Consider the following 22982-nt stretch of genomic DNA (forward strand, 5'->3'; position numbering starts at 1 on the left):
TTTTTTAATATTTTCTACTTCAAACTGCATGGCAGGGGTCGTACGGGCCTGCCAGGCAAACAAATTTTGCCTCCCAGATCAATGTTGTCCAAATTAGACAAATTTTATATCAAAATGGGGGTTTTGATGCCTTCTAAATCCATCCGTGATGTCCGTTTGGCCTCAAACTACTCTAAAAATTGGTGACCCCCCTATTTTCTAAATTTTTTTTGAAAAAACACCAGATCTGATCCACCAAACCCTTGCTCTCCCTTTTTCTTGAAACATCGAACAAGCTATAGCAGATCTGGCTCTAATACCATGTAGGATTTGAGCAAAAGTGCATAAAAAATCCATGAAGCCCAAGAAAACCTACATGCAAAAAACCTATCATGGAGAAGGAAAAAACAAGAAGAGGCAAGGGTTTGATCTAAAAAACTCATACGAAGAAGAAAAATATTATTCAATGAATTCTTGATAAAAAATACAAAGAGATCAATCCTTATAAAAGGAGATCAAAACTTAAAAAGGGTTACCTAAAAGCCTAAAAAAGCTAGGTTGCACAATATAATTAATAAAATATTAATTATATGTACCTATGAGATAGCTTAAGAAAACTAGAGTAATAGGCAACTTAATTAATTAAATCAAAGTGATTTAATTAATAAGTGAAAAAAACTAATTACTCTAACACTACCCACTCAAAACCCTTCTCAAATTTAAGATTTGATATTTGAAAATCTTGTTGAATTAAGGGTTTTGTGAACCACATATAATACTATACTCACATTGGCTCCCATGTTATCCATGTTAAACACCATAGTGGATAATATTGAGTCATTTACCAATGAACAAAATACTATTCTTCGCTAGCATGACCAAATGCATGCCATGTTTGATGATGGGTTGGACTATGATGAGGTTACGACCCTAGATATAACTAAAGATGATATGGTTATCCTTTTTGCAAACCCAAAAACCAATAAACAAGTAAAACACACAAAACCCAAACTATGAATTAAATGGTGCACAAATAAGGCTATGCATGTGAACTTTTGGGATCGTTGGTGGATGGTTTTTAACATCCCTCCACACAAAAATTTATAGGTGCCATTTTATTTCATTAAAAATATGTATGCTGAATTTGTGTTGGGCCTCAAGGTGAACTATTGGAGCATGAAGCCCAACATGGGTGTAGGAGGAGGAGCTCCTCAGCATAGACCGTTTTCCCAGCAAAAGAAAGTTGAAACTTTTGTCCCCCATACTAATTTCTCCCCCCTCCTCAAGTGTAGCACATTGATATCATTATAAAGGCTAGCTCTCAGACTATTAGAGCCATCCATATATTGAGTAGCCTATAGATATCCTAGGCCAGGTTAGTGTTACCTCCCCGTGTTGATGATGTTGGCGTGAGTTCATCATTCGCGAGCTCATCACATGTTTGTGTGCCCCATACTTGCATAATGTGGAAGAATATTTGTCTAGGTCCCATAGGTGATCTTTCTAAGTAACAATTTATATTTGAGGAGAATACACCAAACGTGCATATAGAGGCTACACACCCTGATGTGAGAGAGGAGGGGCATGCAAAGGCATGGAGTCCTTCTATGTCAGTACATGTATACATTTTTTTGTTATGACATATGCAATTTAAAGTTAATCTTTATAATAGAGTAATTTTAATTTTTAATCCATATTGACTTATACATGTATGTGATCTTCATTCATGTTTAGTTGATGACTGAGGAGGAGCTTAGATAGGTTGATAATGTCATGCTATCGGCTATTTCATTTTGCCTTGAGACATCTACAGTACATTATGTTGTGTTCTCATTATTTTTTCTATTTGATATTGGAGCATATATGGTTTCTAATCTTTCTTTTCTCTTGCAAGTATCACTTGTCAATGGGAGGTAGACTATGAGGGATGAGACATGACCCATTGACAAGAGAAAGGTAATTAGGTTCTTTTAAAGTGATTAAATATCAATACATTCTTATAAAATGTTTGTGGTAATGAAATTTAAATACATTCTTTATTGCATAGGCATAGCTATTGGTGAGGACTCTAAGAAGATTCCACATCGTAGACCCTCTGGAATTTCCTTTTGCAATGAGTGCCCCATAATATGTATAAGTATCATTTATTTTTTATTTTCCTTATTTTCATAAATAAATTCAAAACCAATTTCTATGATATTAACAACCAATATTTTGTATCTCATAGGAAACACCTAGTGCATAGGAGGTTGGATGGTAGATTTTTGTATCTTTGCTAACACAACCATTATATCCAGAGGAGAAGTTGACATAGGTAAGTTGTAGTTTGAATTCTTGATTATATGTTATAAATTTAGCATGCTATGAATTATAATGTTATTATTTAAGTTGTAGATTCATCTAACAAACATACTTGAACATATATAGGTCACAATCAATGACATTCAAGCATTGCCAAGGACATATGAGAGGACTCCTGACTGGCATAGGAGGTCAAAAAGAGAGGTATTTATGATGAAAGTTTAATACTATAAATCTTCGTTAACAAAAGGATCATTATGCATTTGAGTAATTCAATGTTAGATAAATAGAATCATATAAATTTAGTAGTCTAACTTTGGGTTTTTCTTTTTTGTTTATGTAGGAGGCATCCAATCCACCTAGTATAGCGAAGAGGCTACATTTTGATCATCCACCAGAACCCTATAGTTGTCATGGGATGTATTATAAGACATTTTGATATGGCATATGCCACATTGTATATAGAAACATTGATATTATACACATTCTGATGGCATGATCAGCCACATTTTGTATATGGATATATGTATTTTGATATATATTTGCATAATTTGTCTATGGATACATGAACTTTGATATATATATATATTTGTGTAATTTGCCTATGGATACATGTTTTTTGATATATATTTTTTTCATTTCTGTGCACAATGACATACATGTTAATCTAGTATAGTATTGTTCAATTTATTGTGGATCATGTGCATTGTTCATGTTTATGGAATATCATTCATTTTGATCATGTTTTTTTATATTCGATTCAAATGCAATAATTTTTTAATAACATATTAACAACCTTTATTATCAAATTTTGATTTAATTTTTAATTTGAAATGCCACCATATATGTTTAATTTGAAATAATCTCTACAATCCCTTGAGATGTCACTATGGTTCACCCACCCAAACACACTTAGAGCACCTTGGAAATGAGATACATTATTTTAGGCCTCAACATGAACATCATTTGACATTTCATCGATAGCCCCCATGAGCTCTATGTTACAACCCTTGGAAGATCGACCTCGAGATGCACTTAAAGAACCTTGGAGACTCTTTGGTACAAGGTGGCCACGAATGATGGAGGATCTCCATGGCTAGAACAAGGGTGTCACTAGGGTTCACCCACCCATCCATTGCTAATGGCACTAACAATTTGATGCCAAGATCAATATTTCAAAGTTATGCTGTAGTGCACCTATGAACTAAGGCACACTACGAGTTTTGGCATCGAGTGAGATCACTATGCTGAATCCAAACAAAATGTGATCTCTCAAAAATGAGATAGATTATTGTAGGCCTTGACATGACCGTCCTGTAGCATTCAACATTTCATTGATAACCCCCATGAACTCCAAGTTATTTCCCTCAAAAGATCAACCTCAAGACACACTTAGAGCACCTTGAAGACTCTTCAGTATAGGGTGTGATGTACTACAAGGATTTTTCACACTGACTAATCCTTCTTAGGACTTCCAAAGGTCAAATTCAAGACTTTTCTATTTTTTTCTTGCTTCTTCCACTTTGGATCCAACTAAGATCCACCTCCTCCACCTTGGTACATCAACTTTAAAAAGAAAAATGAGAACAAGTGTTATTATGAGGCTTTACTACACATTTGACTTACCAAGCCCACATGATATTTTGGTAATGCAAGAAAGATTCAAGGCTTCCATCAATATCATGACATTGATATGTATGAGTTTGGATTAACCAAAAACTCTAAAATAACTAAAAATCAATATCTCAAACAAATTTCAACTAGTTTCTGCTTTTAGCACATTATAATGATAGTCATAGCAAGGTCATTTCACACCTAGTTTTTTCCCAAACTCAAGAACAAGTTCCAAATGAAGTTCTTACTAGTTTTTTTCCAACCTCTATCATTAATGTTGTTGCAAGTGCATTTTAAGAATGTCAAAACAAGAAATTTAGCATGCCACGACTCCTACAAAGGCATAGTTAATCTTTCAACTATCTAAACATGTCCAAAATTTCATGATTCAACTTGAAACAATCCACCAAAGAACATTCTTGGAACCAAATGCACTAATTTTGTAAAGTGTTGCTGCTACAAACTAAGAAAAGAGGGTTTTAACTTTTGGAGATGTGTGTTTCTCACAAAAACCACATAAAATGCCTAAAAAAATTAGGGATATGAATACCCTTTTCAAATATACTAAACACCCAAAGCACAAAAAGGCTAAAAACCAAAGCTAGAAGGGGGTATTAAACCCGATTTTGCAAAATCTTGCATAACTTTCTTCTAGAGCACACAATCACCTCCAATTGCACCAAGACTACTATAGGAACATTTCCTACCACTTCCCATACTTTGTTTCATGTTTTTAATCACCCAACACATGGTATATTGTTGGTTACAGCTATATTTCGACTAGCCAAGACACTTTTCTTGCCTAGGGCATCACCATAAAAATGGTTGCCTTCATTTTCTTGAGCCCTACTTTTGGAAAAATAATTTATAGTGAGTAACCTCCAATTTTTCATGTTTTCAAGCCATTTCTATGGTGGAAATAGGAGGAAAACTCCAAGAAACAAAAATGCTACAATTTTTTACAAGAAACTAGTCTAAAACAAGAAATTTATGTACAGAACTTAGAAAAATTAAAAAAACCATGATTGAAGACTTAAAAAACAAGAAGAAATATTAAATTAACTACTCAAAGAAAAATATCTATGTTCTCAATCCAAAACAACACCAAAAACTTTCATTTACATAGTGGCTCCGGTGCATTTCAATGCCCAACCCATACACTGTATGACCCAAATACTTCCATCCCCTGAAACTGATCAAGAATGCACTTATATAGGTGCTTCCAACCTTTTTTGATCATGCTCAAACCCCTAACTAACTCTTTGTACTCATTTTCAATTTTGCAAGAAAAAGTTGCAAAATTGCAATTTTGTAACTTTTACAATTTTGAGCAATTTTTGCTATAACTTAAAATTCTTAAATAGATGGATTAACCAAACTTGGTAAGGGATCCTATTAGGTTTATTTATACATTCCAATATGGTTTTTGACCCTTGGTCAACTTTTCTACCACTTTGGTCAACTTAGCCCCTGTTGAGCAACTTATAGGCATAATAGCAACTTAGGGGCAAAAGCCCACTTAGCAACTAAGTTAACCTTACCTAAAGACCTAATAGGTCTTATTAAACCACTAGTGATGTGGCTAGCATCACTACAAGCCAAAATGACAAGAAAGAAGCACTAGGTACAAACTAGCCTACCTAGGTGCTCCTACACCAAGGTGGCCATAAACAATAGAGGCTCTCCATGGCCAGAACAAGGGTGTCACTAGGGTTCACCTGCCCATCTAGAGTTAATAGCATTGATGATTTGATGCCAAGATTAGCTATTTCAAAGTTGCATTATGATGCACCTATGAACTGGGGCACATTGTGAGCTCTTACATCAAGCGAGAACACTATGCTAAATCTAAACAAAATATGATCTCTCAAAATTGAGATAGATTATTTTATGCCTCAACATTACCATCATGTATCATTCAACATTTTATCAATATCCCTCACGAGCTATGAGTTACAACCCTCATAAGATTGACCTCGACATGCACTTAGAGCACCTTGGAGACTCTTTAGTACAGGGTAGTCGAAAGAAGGGTGTCACTATGGTTCACCCACCCATCTGGAGCTAATGGAACTGAAAATTTGATGTCAAGATCAGAAATTTCAAAGTTATGCTATGATGCACCTATGAACTAAGGCACACTATGAGTTTTGGCATCAAGTGAGATTGTTGTGCCAAATCCAAATGGAATGTGTTCTCTCAAAAATGAGATAGGTTATTTTAGGCATCGGCATGACAATCTTTAAGCATTCAATGTTTCATCGATAGCCCTCACAAGCTCTAAGTTATGACCCTCAAAAGATCGACCTCGACACACACTTAGAGCACCTTGGAGACTCTTTGGTACAAGATGGCCAAGAATGATGGAGGCTCTCCACGACTAGAACAAGGGTGTCACTAGGATTCACTTGCCTAATGACACTAACAATTTGATGACAAGATCAACGGTTTCAAACTTACATTGTGATGCACCTATGAACTGAGGTACACTGCAAGTTTTGGCATCAAGTGAGATCGTTGTACTGAATCCAAATAGAATGTGATCTCTCAAAAATGAGATAGGTTATTTTAGGCCTTGGCATGACCATCTTATAGAATTCAACATTTCATCCATAGCCCTCATGAGCTCTAAGTTATGACCCTTGAAAGATCAACCTTCACATGCACTTAGAGCACCTTGGAAACTCTTCAATACAGAGTGGACGTGAATGATGGTGGCTCTCCGCAACTAGAACAAGGGTGTCACTAGTGTTAGTATTAAGTAAAAACATAATTTTTTACCTCTCTTAGATTTTTGGGATTGGGTACAGTGCAAGTTTGGTGTTAGTATGTATTAAAATCATCATTTTTTAGGTCCCTGACATTAATTACATTAAGTAAAATTATCTTTGTTTCTTACATTAAAGCAACAAGTTTACATTTACAATATCTCAAGCATTTCATCATTATTACATCAATACACAACTACCAAAAATTGTAGTGTCAAAAATCGCAATGTCAAAAAAAGTAGTGTCAAAAATAGAATAGATTTTTTTTCATTTTGCTCCTTATTTAGTTTTTAATCTTCATGCATGGCTATTCTTCATGATGTGCCTACATTCCAATATCATAAAAAAAATTAGTAACTTATTGTATGAAACAAGATAATCATAAGTTCACCAAATCATTATGAACAAAATAACATAAGAAGTAAATATACCTAGTCGAGTATTCCAATAGGGTCCTCTCTCTATTTTAGGGTCTCCAATAGGGCTTCATGATCAGCATTAGTAATAGTAAAAAGTTCTTTTACTTTTGGTCTTCCTTGATGCTTCAACAACTTTATATTTGTTGCTATAATAAGATGTGAATATATGAGAATGTTTTTGTGCTTGACTTTCATTCCTTCTAAGCATGTATGTCTACAACCATGTTCTAGCAACAACTACTGAACCAGTAGGATATGTGAATCCATCATCATCTGTGATTGGTTGTACAAGCTTTCAACATGCTAACCAATAATTTCATTTCTCATCACTCCCATGTGGTGCAACTAATGCAAAGACATGTCCTAGCTAACAAAGATTTGATAGACGGTTATGCTCACATAAACTTTCCATGTCATCATTTCTAATAGAGGGCATGATAAACAATGGAGTAAGATAATGTGGAGCCCATGTGTCCACCCACTCACTCAACTCATAGTAATCCCAATCACACTAAAAACAACTAGGACAAAAGAAAGCTAGTTGTCGTGTCCAAATGGTCCATGTACTAGAATTAGAGCTCCAGAATGAATGCATTTTTTATGAGTCTCTTACTGTATCACAATCTAATCTATCACCTATGGACCCTTCCTCAACCAACCAAAAGAACTTGCATACTACTGAATCAAGAATCCCCCTAGTGATAATTTTGAACTACACCAATCAACAATGCTATGAGCATCAAGAAGCTCTACTCCTAAAATCTTCAATTGCTCCTTAACTAGAGCTCTCTTCACACATGCCCCTGCTCTATCATGTTCCCCTTTCCCATGGCCGAACTTTAAAAAATCCTGAATATGAGGTACCCCCCTCTCTACATGCATCCTAAACAACCAATAAAACATGCGAGCATTTTTGAATTGACCTATGCAATTATCTAACTAAATGATATGTCTACCCATAGCAATTGCATGCTCCTGTAAGAAATCAAAAAAATTCTTGAAACAATGTTGCACAAACTTGTGAGAGTGAGATCTATCAACACTCATATAAAAAATGGTACTCTCAATAATTTTTTGATTATCTTCCACACTATTAGGGGCATGTCTATATGTTATGTAGACAAAAATAGCAATATGAATGGAGTTGTAATAATGAGATTGGCTACGATGTGTAGTTCTAAGAAAAGTTAGCAACTGATATAATAGTGTCAATGAGAAAAGTCTCTTTACACATTCTAAATTTTTGATCCAACCACTGAGACCTATGACTATGTCTTGCATACTTGTAGAAAAGTTTTGTCTTGAAATCTAAAATAAAACTATCCACACTGATTTTTTTTAAACCAATTCTAGAGCCCTCACCCCCCACTCTTTAATGTTTATTTCACCATTTCATATACCATTTTTTTTTATTGTCTTCCCAAGATCTTGTTTGCACCCATCATGGAAACATGTGACAGACTTGGATAAGCCACCACATTTTGAACACTTCTCATTTAAGCAAGCATTTCTATAAAATAAACAACCATCAACTCTATGACATAAAAATTGATCTAGCAAGTCTCTTGATGATTTTGGAAGACCACTAGCACCATAATTATCCAACATATATTTACTATGCAAAGTAGAATGGATGAAGCATAATAGTTCATGGTGCATAGAAAACTTGACATGATATTTACAACAACATGTATTTTGAATTTTAAGTGGCACACAATAAAATGGCTTCAAATTTTTAAAAGCCCTTTGTGATATATGAAATCTTGGATGACTCTCTCTAAATTGTTTGAACAACATAATTTGACTTATCTCCAAATAATGTTTAGGATGTGTTGTGCAATTTTTGATCTCAATCCTCAACTTTAATGCATCTTTAACATTGGGTGATACTCTTGAGCTAGAGTGTCAAAACTGTGTAATTTCTTCATTCACATCATTGGATAGCTTCTTATCAAAACATGGAAGTCTTCCACCAAAAGCCCATGTTTCATTTTGAAGAGGATCATCAATTCTCTCTTGTCTACTAAGTGCTCTTCTCAAAGTAGTATGATTTAGGTTCAATTCAATATAAGTTTGTCTCATATATCTACCCTTTCTCAAATGATGACTTACCAAAGAAGTTTTAATAATCCCTCGAGCAGTTCTCTTATCCTTCTCCTTGCTATTTTTTCCAATGCTATTGAGAGCACTGAAAAGATTCTTCACAATAATGGCATTTCTTTCCAATTTTTTATTGAGACAAATCTTCAATTTGGAAAGCAGAGGTCTCATCTTTTGCATCTTTAATAAGTGCATAAAAAGTTGACATTGCTCCACCACTGTCTTGTTGTCGAAAAACATCTTATATAGTCTTGAAGCCCATAACCAAATGGTTCTTTTTGATTTTTTCCTTTCCAAATTGGTAATAATCATTTCTTCAATTTCAATTATCCATTTTGGTGTTCTATAACCTTCATGTCAATTATAATTAGGAGATATGTAACGTTCTTGTGCATTATCATTTTCAACATGGTCAATCATGCAATTTACATTATGAACTAGTAAAAATTTTCATTCCCCAAATTTTCATTCCCAACATTATTATTATCAACTGGTACATTTTTATTTCCCAACTACACATATTCATTATCTAACTCTATGATTTCACCTTCAATCAATACATCATCAACTTGACTCACATTTAACATACCTCATCTCGACCTTCAATGATTTACCTTGTCCCTTTCCCTATATGTTGCAATGTCTTCATTCAATACCTTCCTTTTGTGTTTAGCCTTTTGATGACTACTACTCCCCATTTAGAAAACAATATCGAACACCTAATCATACATTATAGAACCTTTTTCGATCCTATGGGCCCCAAAAAATTAGTTTTTTCCAAATCCATGAAAATGGCCCACAAAAATCATGATTGTCGGGTCTACAGTGATAGGGAATATGTTGGAAAAAGCTTGCAAGTATTTTGGGTTCCCAATCCCATATCGGGTATCCAATCCCATATTAGACACCCAATTTAATATTGAGTACCTAAAATGGATGACCACATTTTGGAGGGAAACCAAAATTTGAAAAATGTGGGCAATGTGAACAAATTTGATTATTATATATGATTATTATATTATATTATTATGATTTTTACTATTATTATAAAATATAATATAATAATAATAATATATTATTATTATTATTATTATTATTATGACCTATCAATACAATATATATATATATATATATATATATATATGATTACTATATTATATTATTATGATTTTTACTATTATTATTATGAACTATACATATAATATATTAATATATATATATATATATATATATATGAGATTATTATATTATATTATTATGATTTTTACTATAATTATTAAATATAGTATAGTAATATATATTATTGTTATTATTATTATGACCTATAAATATTATATATATATATATATATAATTATGATTTTTACTATTATTATTAAATATAATATAGTAATCTATATTATTATTGTTATTATTATTATGACCTATAAATATAATATATTAATATATAGGGACCCATTTGGTTGGTTCGAATGTGTCAAAACTTTCAACGCATTTCATGACAACATATGTCCCTAGGGAATCTAGGACCCTTAGGGACTCATTTGTTTGGTTCAAATGCATTGAAAAGGGTCATTGGTTAACCTATGACCCCTTTCGATGCATTTCATGACAACATATGTCTCTAGGGGCCCTAGGACCCCTAGTGACCCATTTGGTTGGTTTGAATGTGTTTCGACACATTTAATGGCAACATTTGTCCTTAGGGGCCCTAGGACCCCTAGGGACCCATTTGGTAAGTTCAAATGCCTCAAAAGGGGTCATAGGTTAACCTATCATCTCTTTCAATGCATTTCATGACAACATATGTCCCTAGGGGCCCTAAATCCCCTAAGGACATCAAAAGAGGTCATAGGTTAACCTATGACTACTCTCAATGCATTTCATGACAACATATGTCCCCAAGGGCCCTAAGACCCCTAGGGACCTATTTGGTTTGTTCAAAGGTGTCAAAAGGGGTCATAGGTTAACCTATGACCCCTTTCAATGCATTTCATGACAACATATGTCCCTAGGGGCCCTAGGACACTTAGGGACCTATTTGGTTGGTTCCAATACATCAAATGGGATCATAGGTTAACCTATGACCCCTTTTGATGTATTTCATGACAATATATGTCTCTAGGAGCCTCAAAACCCCTAGGGACCTATTTGGTTGGTTTGAATGCATCAAAAGGGGTCATAGGTTAACCTATGACCTCTTTTGACATATTTCATCATAACATATGTCCCTAGGGACCCATTTGGTTGGTTCAAATGCATCAAAAGAGGTCATAGGTTAACCTATGACCCCTTTTGATGCATTTAATGACAACATATATATCTAGGGGCCCTAGGACCCCTAGGAACCTATTTGGTTGGTTCCAATGCGTCAAAAGGGGTCATAGGTTTAACCTATGACCCCTTTCAATGTATTTCATGATAACATATGTCCCTAAGGGCCCTAGGACTCCTAGGGACATACTAAAATATAATATATTATTGGAGAAATTAAATTGAACTAGCCAATAATTATCATAATTATTAATTACTTTAGGGATATATCACTAATATTTAGTTTTCACTATTGATTTAAAGTATATGTAATGATCCTCCTAATATTCCACGAGGTAAAAAAATGTTCAATTTTGATTTGTAATATTCTACAGTGATTAATGAACTTCCTATTATTATTGAGATTCATCAATATTTTAAACAAAAAAATATGTGATTAAAAATAATTGCCAATATTAATCATATTTAGAATAAAAATTTGAGAATTATTCGCTAATAGAAATAATTTTATTTTTTCAAATTAATGAAAGATTCACCAATATTTTATATCATTTTTTTGAGGCAACTTTCTTAAAGTTGACCCTAATTATCTCATATCTTTTTCATTTCTAAGAATAGAATTTTGTTATTTTCAAAGTAAAACCCTTGCCTCCTGTTGTTTTTTTCTTCTCTATGATAAGTTTTTACATGCAAGTATTCTTCGAGCTTTGTGGATTTGTATTGATCAAATCCTTCATGGTATCAGAGCCAAATTTGTTGTAACTTGTTTAATATTTGGAGAAAAAGGAGAACAAGGGTTTGATAGAACAGATCTGACATTTTTTGAGCATTTTTGGAGGTACAAAAGCGGTGATTAAGAAACAATAATTATAGAGGTGATTTTCAAACAACGATATATCACTCATATAGACTCCTTTTTTTGAATAGTTTTTCTTTGTTTTGGGGTGGAATTTCATGATCTACACATTAGTGTAGGTTGTTTGTGATCTCTGTTTCTAAAAATAACAAATCTCAATTTTTGCAACTTCAAAGGCTTCATTTAGACTCATATGGACACATTCAGGTGCTATTTTTTTTAAAAAGTGCACGATTTATTATCTACTTTCCAGATCTAGTATCAGTTTGGAGTAATACTGAGTGGATATGGCACTTTCAGCATTTGGTCATTTTTTGGCCTACAAAAAATAGGTATTTGTGATTCATATCTAAAGCTTTTGTTCTCTTATCTCATTTATGCATTCCTACTAGTAGCTGGGGTTCAATTTTTTACATTATGGGGGCTATTTTGTCATATTGTTAATGTCATTTACTTATGTAAACTAGAACTACATTCAAAAAAAATTCAACACCTTCTAAAATATTGGATGAGACCTCTTCTTGTCTAGAACTTTTGTCCCCTCATAATTATCACACATGGAAGACCTTGATGACATAGCCTCTCCAGTAAAAAGGGTTGTGGTCTTGTTTAGATGCAATGCAACCAATTTTATAGAGGCCTATTAAGGTCACACAACAAAAGAATGAGATGGATGAGGCAATAGGATTGATTTCCTCATAGGTCTCCAATAGTCTACACTTTCATCTTGATGGGTGCAATACCCCTCTAGCTATGTGGACCAAGCTTGAAGTCTTGTTTGGTACAATGAATGAGTTCAGTGCACTTCAGATTGAGGTAAAGCTTACCTCTCTTGTACCAGACTCTTTTCCTTCCACTAAGGACTTCTTCATGAAGTTCAATCAATAGAGATCCTTATTGCAGGGTTTTGGGAAGACCAAGACTGTCACTAAGTGTATCTACCTGATTCTTTCTAAGCTTCATGGAAACTTTCAAATTTTTTCTTCTACCTTCTATTCCACCAAGATACTTTGAGTAATAGATTTTCCATGCCATCCTTTGAGGTCTTTTGTGATCGTTTGACTTGAGAGCAAGCCAAGCTCTCTCAATTTGATTCTCTCATAGGCTTTCAGACTCGCGCATTGGTAGCTCAACCATTTTCAAGAATGAAAGAGAATACTCAAAAATCTCATTCTATAGAGTCTTAGATTGATTCTAGCACTTACAATTCATTAGGGCCACCTCCTCCTAAAGGGAGTAAATCAAAGCCAGAAAGACCAAAATATGCTTATTATAATAAGCCTAATAATGATGAGTCATGCTACTAAGAGAAGAGGTTAGATGGCTATGCCAAACAGGTTTCACATTTGAAAACTCTCCTTTAGAAGAGCAACATTAATATTCCTTCTACTTCTCATAGAGCTTGTTCATCATCATCATTCCAGTCTAATGGTAAAGACATAGGAAAGGGTCATGCACTATGTGCAACTACTATTCCTCATTCTTCTAGATGGTTACTAGATTTAGGTACTTCACACCATATGTCATCTTCTCAAGATTTGTTCTCCTACTCCACACATTTTGGTAGAGAAAAACATTGTTATGACTATATGTGGGAAAGGTTTTATTGACATTGATAATGGTATATTTCATGATGTACTTTTTGTTCCATCTTTGTCCTCTATACTTCTCTCTATTTATCATATTACACACAGTGGGACATGGAAGATAGTTGAGCTTATACAAGATTCAATGCACATCAGAGATAGTGAGATAGACAATATTATTACTATACGGATTTTTGATCATTCTTCCTACCTATATTCCTTCTCACATTTTGGTCAACTATCTCCACTATTGAACACTCGCTCTCTTTTTTCACGAGAATCTACTAAAGTAAAGTCAGGTTGCTTGAACTTATGTGTTGTTCCTAAGACTAGTGTTGTGACTTCTACACCTCCACCTCCTATTTAGATTTCAACTCTTGCATAGGATTACTCTTTAGAATTGCCTACTATTGTAGCTCCTATCATTAAGCCATCTACTATAGTTTTTAAGGATATATTAGAGGACACATGACATCTCCTCTCAAATGAAAGATTCAACACACCTATTATTCCACCTCTATTGGAGATTTCATTTCACGATTCTCATTATTTCTCCTTTCAATATCAACTAGGACTTCGAGCCACACATTACATACATGGGTTTTATCATCCTTTCCCACTACCTATGTTTCCTTCGGATTGGAGACACATTGGTATGTTCATTGACACAAGATTTTTTCCATTTTGGGGGGCTATGGAGTCTCAAGCTTCTATCATGGAGGCTATCATTGTACTTATGGTCTTGAGAGATTTCATTTGTGCATTTGTTTTTAGCTCCTTTTGGAGTAGATATTTTCCCACTAGGTTTTCTCTATTTATTTATTTCACAGACATTTGATTGTTATTGGGTACCTCATCAAGCCTTGTTGTCAGGAACCAAGTTTTCTTTCTGTATTGCATTATAGTTTCCTTTCTCTTTCTGCATCGTTGCTTATCTTAAGGGGGGTGTTAGAGAAAAAGGTTAATTTCATTTCATTTATTAAATTACCTTTTCTCCCTTCTTAATATTTCACTTTATGCACCTTTTGCATTGTCATTTAATAATTAATTCATAATTATTAAATAGCATTTTTCTTTTAGGTTACCCTTTTTGGGTTTCAGTCTCCTTCTATAATGATAGATCATTTGTAATTATCTCATCTCTTTTTCATTTTTGAGAATATAATTTGCATATTTTTAGAGAAAAACCCTTGCCTCCTCTTGTCTTTTTCTTCTTTGTGAAAGGTTTTACATGCAAGTATTCTTTAGGTTTTATGGATTTGTATTGATCAAATGCTTCAAGTATGAAAAGCATCATTGAGTTCCTCCAATCACCAAGCTAGTTGAGAAAAATCCCACAAGTGAGCTAGCATCACCTCCTTCAATTGATTCCACCAACTCCAAGGTTAAAACCACTCCAAGATACATGATTGCCAACTACCCCAGGATGCTTCTGTATCATTTCCATATCAACATCCTTTTTAAGATATTATAGAAATTGTGTCACATTGGCCAATGTGATCTCTCTAAGTGTACTTATAAGTTGTTTTCATTAATGTTTATGCAAAAAGACCCTAAATTCTAATATTTTTCACAAAAACATAATCTCAAATAAAAAAATTGCAAGCAACATCTGTTGCATCATCACTTATGTTGTCTAATGGTTGGCCTATTATTATCATTATTTATAGTGTGGTATAGTATAACCTAAATTATAGTTAAGGTATTTGATTAGTTTGAACATTGAAAAGACCATCTTCATCATGTATAATAGATTCTTCTATAGAGAAACTAGCACTTAATGAGGGTTGGGGGGAAATGTGGTGAATAGGGTTGAAGGGTATGTATTAACTAATTTGATGTTTGAAAAGGTTCCCAATGGTTTGTAAAGAAGATAATTAGTAGAATCCTTCTAGATTGTATAATAAATGATTTCATAAATAGATCAAACTCTAATCACAAGTATTTTAGATAGGTAGTAGATTGTTATTAAATTGAAATCAAAATCCTTCTCTTGATATTTGTTCAATACTTGAACAATCCTATAGTGTATATAGTTACATGTGAAAAAATGGAGGGGAATAAGGATGTCAATGGGTTTTGGACATGGATGTATTTTGATCTGGGAGCTTTACTAGAATCTAGCCTTCCTATGTTAAAATGGGAACTTTGAAAAAGGTTATAGACATCCATCAAGTATTAAGTACAGAGTAATTTTTTGAGACGTTCTAGTTGCAAATGCTCATGTAAACAAATGATGCAAATTATGGAAGCATAGACAAGACATATAAATAACTTGAGGCACACACTCACATGTACAAAAATATACATATCAAACTAAAGCCAAATTGTAGATGAAAATATATTTTTTACATACATGCTTTTGGATATATATGCACATGTATTTATAAGGGAAAACAAAGCACTTGCATAAAATACAAATATTTAGGATAATGAAATAAATAATAAATAAATAAAATTTTTTATAGGGTAATTAAATAATAAATCATTTAATAAATAACTAAAATTGATATACAAACTTTGAATTAATACTAAATTAATTGTAGAACGTATACAGACACCTAATCTCTAGCTCATTTTAATTTGTGTTTGCATGTATCAATGCATGTATGTATGGGAAAATATACCTATTTTAGAAATATGTTAGGTCTATCATAATTAAATATATAATATTTATTAAATAAATCCCCTTCGAAAAATGAGCAATGAATGTATTATTCACAAAATGAGATTTTTATTGCTTGTTTAGAATTTCTTAGAGCCTTTTGAATGACTAAAATTTTCTTGAGTTCACCTACATGAGGGCATAACAAATCTCATCAAAGTGTGAAAATGAAAATGATGTATTAATTTGAACTTGAAGCTATAATAGGGATAATTTAGATATTTTTGAGATCCTTTAAACTGGTCAAACTTTTTTGAAATTCACCTACATGATCTCGTAATTGATCTTCATAATTGTGAAACTGAATTTGATGCATTGATATGAATTGTATGTCACAAGAATGATTTGACATAAAATTGACTACTAGAATTTGATCACTTTTATCATTTTATGTTCTATAGTAAGGAAAATGAGTGTTTACAATCACATTTGGAGCATTTAATTTATGCAGAGTAATCTTAGGGCTTGCTAAGTTTCAATGACAAAATTGCATAAAGTAGTGTGATATCGCTAGTATTCTCAATACAATCTCAAGGCTTACATAGCTTGAATCAAATAGCCAACCTTCTCATTGTCTTATAGGGATTTTAAGGGACTTAACTAAACTACCCTAACCCAATTGAATAGGTAACAAAGTCTCAAGTGCCTATCTCCAAGGAAAACACAACTAATTCTTCTTACTAGGTCTATTAACCAATTAGGTCTATAGTATGTGAATGCAATTATTTTATCAAAATTTCCCCATGGATTTTTTAAAAAAAAAATACATATCCTAATACCCATTTAGATCTTCTTTGACATACTAAAAGGTTTTTACTTGGTATTTTGGACCAAACTCCACAACTAAATAGTTGTGCCTATTTTTGGCCTAAAATGAGGGTGCATTTGCAAATGAAACCCTCTTGAATCTTATCCCCAAAACTTACCACTTTGGAAAAAATGTTAAATAGTATTCAGTTCCATGATTCTCCAATCAATTTGTCTCTATGATCTAGCTAGAGGCAAAAGCCCCAAATTGCTCCTTAGAACCCTACAAAACTAGGGCCTAGTCAAGGTAGGCCTTCCATTCTCAATCCTGACCAAAAAAAACTTTTTTCTCCATCCTCTTAGCATTTACTAATGGTTTCAAACATAATATGGTTCCCTCCAATGGCTAAAGTATCTTCTGCTATATCTTAGCCATGAATTAATGTTCCTTTAAGCATGTAAATAATGATCACCAATAACTTCTCCACTTTATCTATATATTAGATGGTTAGTTTACCATTTTATAGGTTAGGAGATAATAATCTCATAGGAATTAGAGTCTTACATCCATGAGATGGTCATATTACTTGTGAAAAGAGGCAAAACTAATTAGAAATCAAGCAATTTCCCAAGCCCTGTCAACACTTTTTGTGTGAATACAAAAAAATGAATTTAGGACATCCAAAAATGATTCAAAAAGGATTATTATATGTTCCTAGATCATTAAAGAAATAAAAGGAATAGGAGACAATCAAAAGTTCATAAGAAATTAGTTTAAAAAAAAACTTCTATTGTTTTTCCTAGAACAATTTATACCATATGTTGTCTAATCCACACTCCTTGCAACCCCTATGCCTTGACTAGGCCATATAGGGTGGAAAAAAGCTTCCCACAACCATTCCAAGTTGGTTGGAAGATATTAAAAACATCTTTAAGGGTCTAACTCAACTTTCCCTTCAAAAACCTACTAATTGTTAGAGTTCAAAAAATTAAATTTTTAACTTACACTTCTTTGCTTTAATGGATTTTAAAGTTATTCAAATTTCTTCCAAATATACCTTGAGGCTAATATACCCTATCTAAATACCCTTACAACTTATATTCTCATGTGAGCACTATTGGCCCCCCTTACATTTATTTGATCCTAAGGTTCTTGTCAAGACCTTTAGGATTCATATACATTTCCTTAGTTCAACCGTTACAATAGGCCATGATGGGACTTAAGACATTCTAATCAATATTTATTGATTCCTTTGGACCTCCTTGCATGCTTGGTGTCCTCATGTGACCAATTTCTTCCTTGTGTATCGTTGCACCACTAATAAATCATGAAGGTCATGTTCTCCTAAATTATCCCCCTAGTTAGATTGCTTCAATGCCTTTGAAATAATGCATTAGGACAAGAAAAAAGTGTGCACTCAATGATGTAGGCTGATTTCATGATCTATTAATTATTTATGATAAATTTTCTTCAAATGTTCTTAAATGATTCCTAGGTGCCAAGTGAAAACAAGTCTTGGAGAAGTGACAAGTTTGACTCATTGACATGGTGCAAGAAAGGAAAATCCTTAAAGGAGATGCCCTAACCCTCAAAAAATGAAGAAACAATGGAATATATTAAAAAAATAGCACAAATATTTAGATCTAGACAAAACCAATTATCATAATAAAATCATCAAATTTAGATCCAACATGCCTGACTATAAGGCCTTCCAGGTTATGGCCAAATATATCAACAACCACAATATTAGTTCTACAAGACCTTGCAAGATCCAAGCCCTAGCTAGTCTAGATGCACAATCTAGTAGAAAACCCAAAGAATAATCTAAAATTGTGCTCATAAACCACAAAAAAAACCCTCTTATTTGCTTAGCCCACACTTAGCTACTAGCTCTTCTCATCTTCACTCCTCTTAGCTACTCCATGTCGAACTCCATCATGACCTTAGACAAGACAAGACCCTCTACTTATACTAAACTGAGCCATAGGTTGGCCTAACAAGTTACATTAAACAAACCCTTACATCAAATAAAGCCTCAAGCCTCAATTCTGTTTACAATAGACATTAAATACATGAAAGAACTAAATACTTAGGGCAAGCCCCAAGTTTACAATGAATACTTAAACCATAAGACTAAATAAGAGTACATGTGCTAAAACATAGGTCCACATGCCATCCAAATATCTAAATCCAAGAGCATATAAGACAACACCCATAGATCGAAGCTCGTGGATAAAATCTCCAAGGTTTTCTAGTAAATCAAGGACACGTGACCAACAACCACTAAAACAGTTGTAACTTCAAGATGATTAATCTAATCATTATGTGCACTTAGGCCAAGGTTCCCCAATATGCCTTGAACACATGCCCTATTGCGTGAACCATAAGTCTATAAATTAGAGCTTAATGCTCCCTCATATAAGATTGCTAACTACCCTAGGATGCTCTTGCATCAAACACCCAAGGTGCAAAGAAAAGATGGTCTCAATAGCTGGAAGAACATCTTTTATGATTCAACACATAAAACCTGGATTAGTTCTCCACATACATTTCTTCCACAACATCAACTTGCACTCTCCTGCCCTTGTTCCACTTCCAAAAATCCTTTCCTACAACTATCATCTTCACAAATGTCTCTAGTGTACAACATGTTTTTTTGCCATGTTGATCTCTAACCTTTTTGGAATACTTCAACTCAACTCAGCTACCAAAATCTATGTTCCTCTTAACTAGTTTTGCATCCTACAAATGAATCAAGGACTTCTTGCCACCCTTCTCAACCATAAACATATTCTTCACACAATCATGCATAATCTTATAATCATACTGGCAAGATCTACCAAGTAATATTTAACAACTAATCATGTCCACAATATCACATAACACTTGATCAACATACCATCCAATCTAAAAATTAACAAGACACTACTCCTGCACTTCCAAAGCATTCTCATCTTGAAACAACCAATCCTATAAGGACAAGGATGCCTCACTCTCTTTAAACCAAGTTTTTGAACCATCTCATCAAAAACTAGGTTATCAGTACAACAATCATCCATAATCACATTCTAGCATTTACCTCCAAACTTGCAATGAGTCTTGAACAATTTCCTCCTTTAACAAGGTTTCAATACCTTCTTACAACACAATAGTTGTTGAATCAAAAAACTATCTCCATCTACCTCAGGCTCATTCATTGAGTGATCAACCTTGTTCACCACAACAACTCTTCTATCTTCAACCTTTCCATCAGCATTGAGACATTCAAAAGATCTATGTCATTCTTCTTCACATTTGTAGCACATACCTTTAAATGCAACCTTACCTATCCTTTTCTTTTTCTCAAAAAAATTTAATCCTCAAAAATCTATTTATCCTTCTTAAAGTGTTCCTTCTTCTCTTTCCCTCAAGAATTACCTTGATGTATTCTCTTCAACTTCTCCCCTACCTTGAGATCATACATACAAGCATCCTCAACTGAATCAATCTTCAACATTCCAATCTCATATTGAATATTGAATCTCAAAATGTTAATATATTTAGCCACTTTTTTCTTCGAAAATTCTCTATGCTTGAACTGAATAGCCAATTTCTAAAACTCCTTAGTATAATCCTTCATAGTCATATCCTTCTATTTCAAATCCTGAAACTTCTTAAACAACTCAAGTTTGTAATCAAGAGGAATGAACTTAGCCTTTAATTTAGTTACCATCAATCTCCATCTTGCGATCTTCATTTCACCTTCTTCTTTTCTTTATCTTTACAATTCTTTCCACTATAAGGAAACATTTCCTTTCAACTTAGTTTTTATGAACCTCACTTTAAGTGAATCTCCAATATCATTTAACTCAAAATAGTCTTCTAGCTCACCAATCCAGTCAATCAGTTCTTCAGGATTCAAAGTGCCTAAGAAACTAGAAATATTGATCTTATGCTTCATCTTTAAGTGAGTGCCAGATCTATCCAACTGACCAATTTTGTCTTCCATAGGTCTCTCCATCCAATCAACTCTCTTGACCACTAGATCTAATAACTTCAAAGTCTTCAACAACTTCCTCATAACCATCTTTTGTACCCACATTCCTAGGTATAGTAGCTATAGCTCTCATGATCTCAACTGTTGGCATTATGATACATTTTTGTCATTAGTTACAACACTTATTGGATTCTAAATGCTTACCGAGCTCTCACCGGACATTCCTTTGTAAGCCAAGCTTTACCTAGTTCTCAGTATTTACCGAGTGATCGAGGTGAACAAAGCAGCCAATGTTTACCGAGTGTTCGAGGTAAAGAAAGGAATCATTTTTGACCAAGTGAAGATGTACTTAGTATTGACCGAAAACTTCGTGATAACCGAGCTCCTGAGGTTATCAAGGAAATTAATTTTGCTGAGCTCAGACGGTTATCAAGGAAACTAACTATCACCGAGTCACAAGGTTCTATCGAGTGTTTCCTTTGATCACTGAGCTACAGTTCAGATAGAAGTGTTCACCGAGTGACATCTCTTCTACCGAGTCTCCAGTGGTTACCGAGTTCAGAACTACTAGAAGTGTTTAGTATGGACCGTGCCTTCACTTCTACCGAGTGCACGACGATGCTGAGTAACGCAGTGGACGTCGAGTATTAGAAGGACACCGAGTCAGTTCAGTGAACCCGAGTTTTTAGCTTGGGCCGACTTTGTATAGAGATTTGCACTTGTTGTTTTGGCCGACCTTGCATGTATTGTTTATTTGGATGGTATATATATGCAATGTATTGTATCATTCAAATGTAATGGTAATATATGAAAATGTGAAAGTGTGAAAGAAATACATGTGTGCGAAAGTATGTGTGCTGAGTTGTGAAGGTATTCAGCAAGGTCAAGTTTTGGAGCAAAAAAGTTTTATCTATCACATCAAGGTGAATCAGAGCATAGCGGATCTTATCAGCAATCAGTTGTAATCAGATCCACTGTTTCATTCTAACAGGTGAATAAGTTTTTGTAAATCCTTTAACAAGGTAGACTTAACAGTCTTTTGTAAATCTCCTAACAGAGTGCATACTTTATTGTATGTTTGTAAATCCTCTAACAAGGTGGATCTAGCAATCCTTTGTGCTCCTAACAGAGCAGATCACCAGAAGTGGTCATTGTAAGCCTTAACCGGCCAACTTCATACTGTAGTAACAAAGCTTTGTGGGTTTCATCCCCACCCCAGTTTTACTTTCTATTTGGAAGGTTTCTGGGTCACCAAATCTGTGTGTTCAAGTGTTGCAAATGATTTTGTTTCATGCTTACAGTAGGTTACTTGGATGAATGGTGAATATATCAGTATGCAGTTTTATTGTTTGAAATTTTAAAAGTTACTGATTCACCCCTCCCCTCTCAGTAACTTGTCATATCTTGAATATTTCCAACAATTGGTATCAGAGCAATAAGGTTCTCAAGATAAAAGTTTCACAGCTTGAGCAAAGATCAAGGACAATGGAGATATTTAGACTTGACAAATCTATTGAGAATGAAAAGCTAGATCTGAAAATGGCCATGGCTCAACTCAATGAAGCAAAAGAGCATCTTTCACAATCCTTGAAAAGAAGAAAAGAACTTGCAAGGCAAATGAATGACCATCAGTCTGTTGAAGAAAAAATTGAAGATCTCTCACCATCAAGTAGTTCAGATGAAGCTGACAAAGCAAT

This window comes from Cupressus sempervirens, chromosome 3, assembly GCF_028749045.1.
Source record: "Cupressus sempervirens isolate cs-2001-9-10 chromosome 3, ASM2874904v1, whole genome shotgun sequence".
NCBI classification, from domain to species: Eukaryota; Viridiplantae; Streptophyta; class Pinopsida; order Cupressales; family Cupressaceae; genus Cupressus; species Cupressus sempervirens.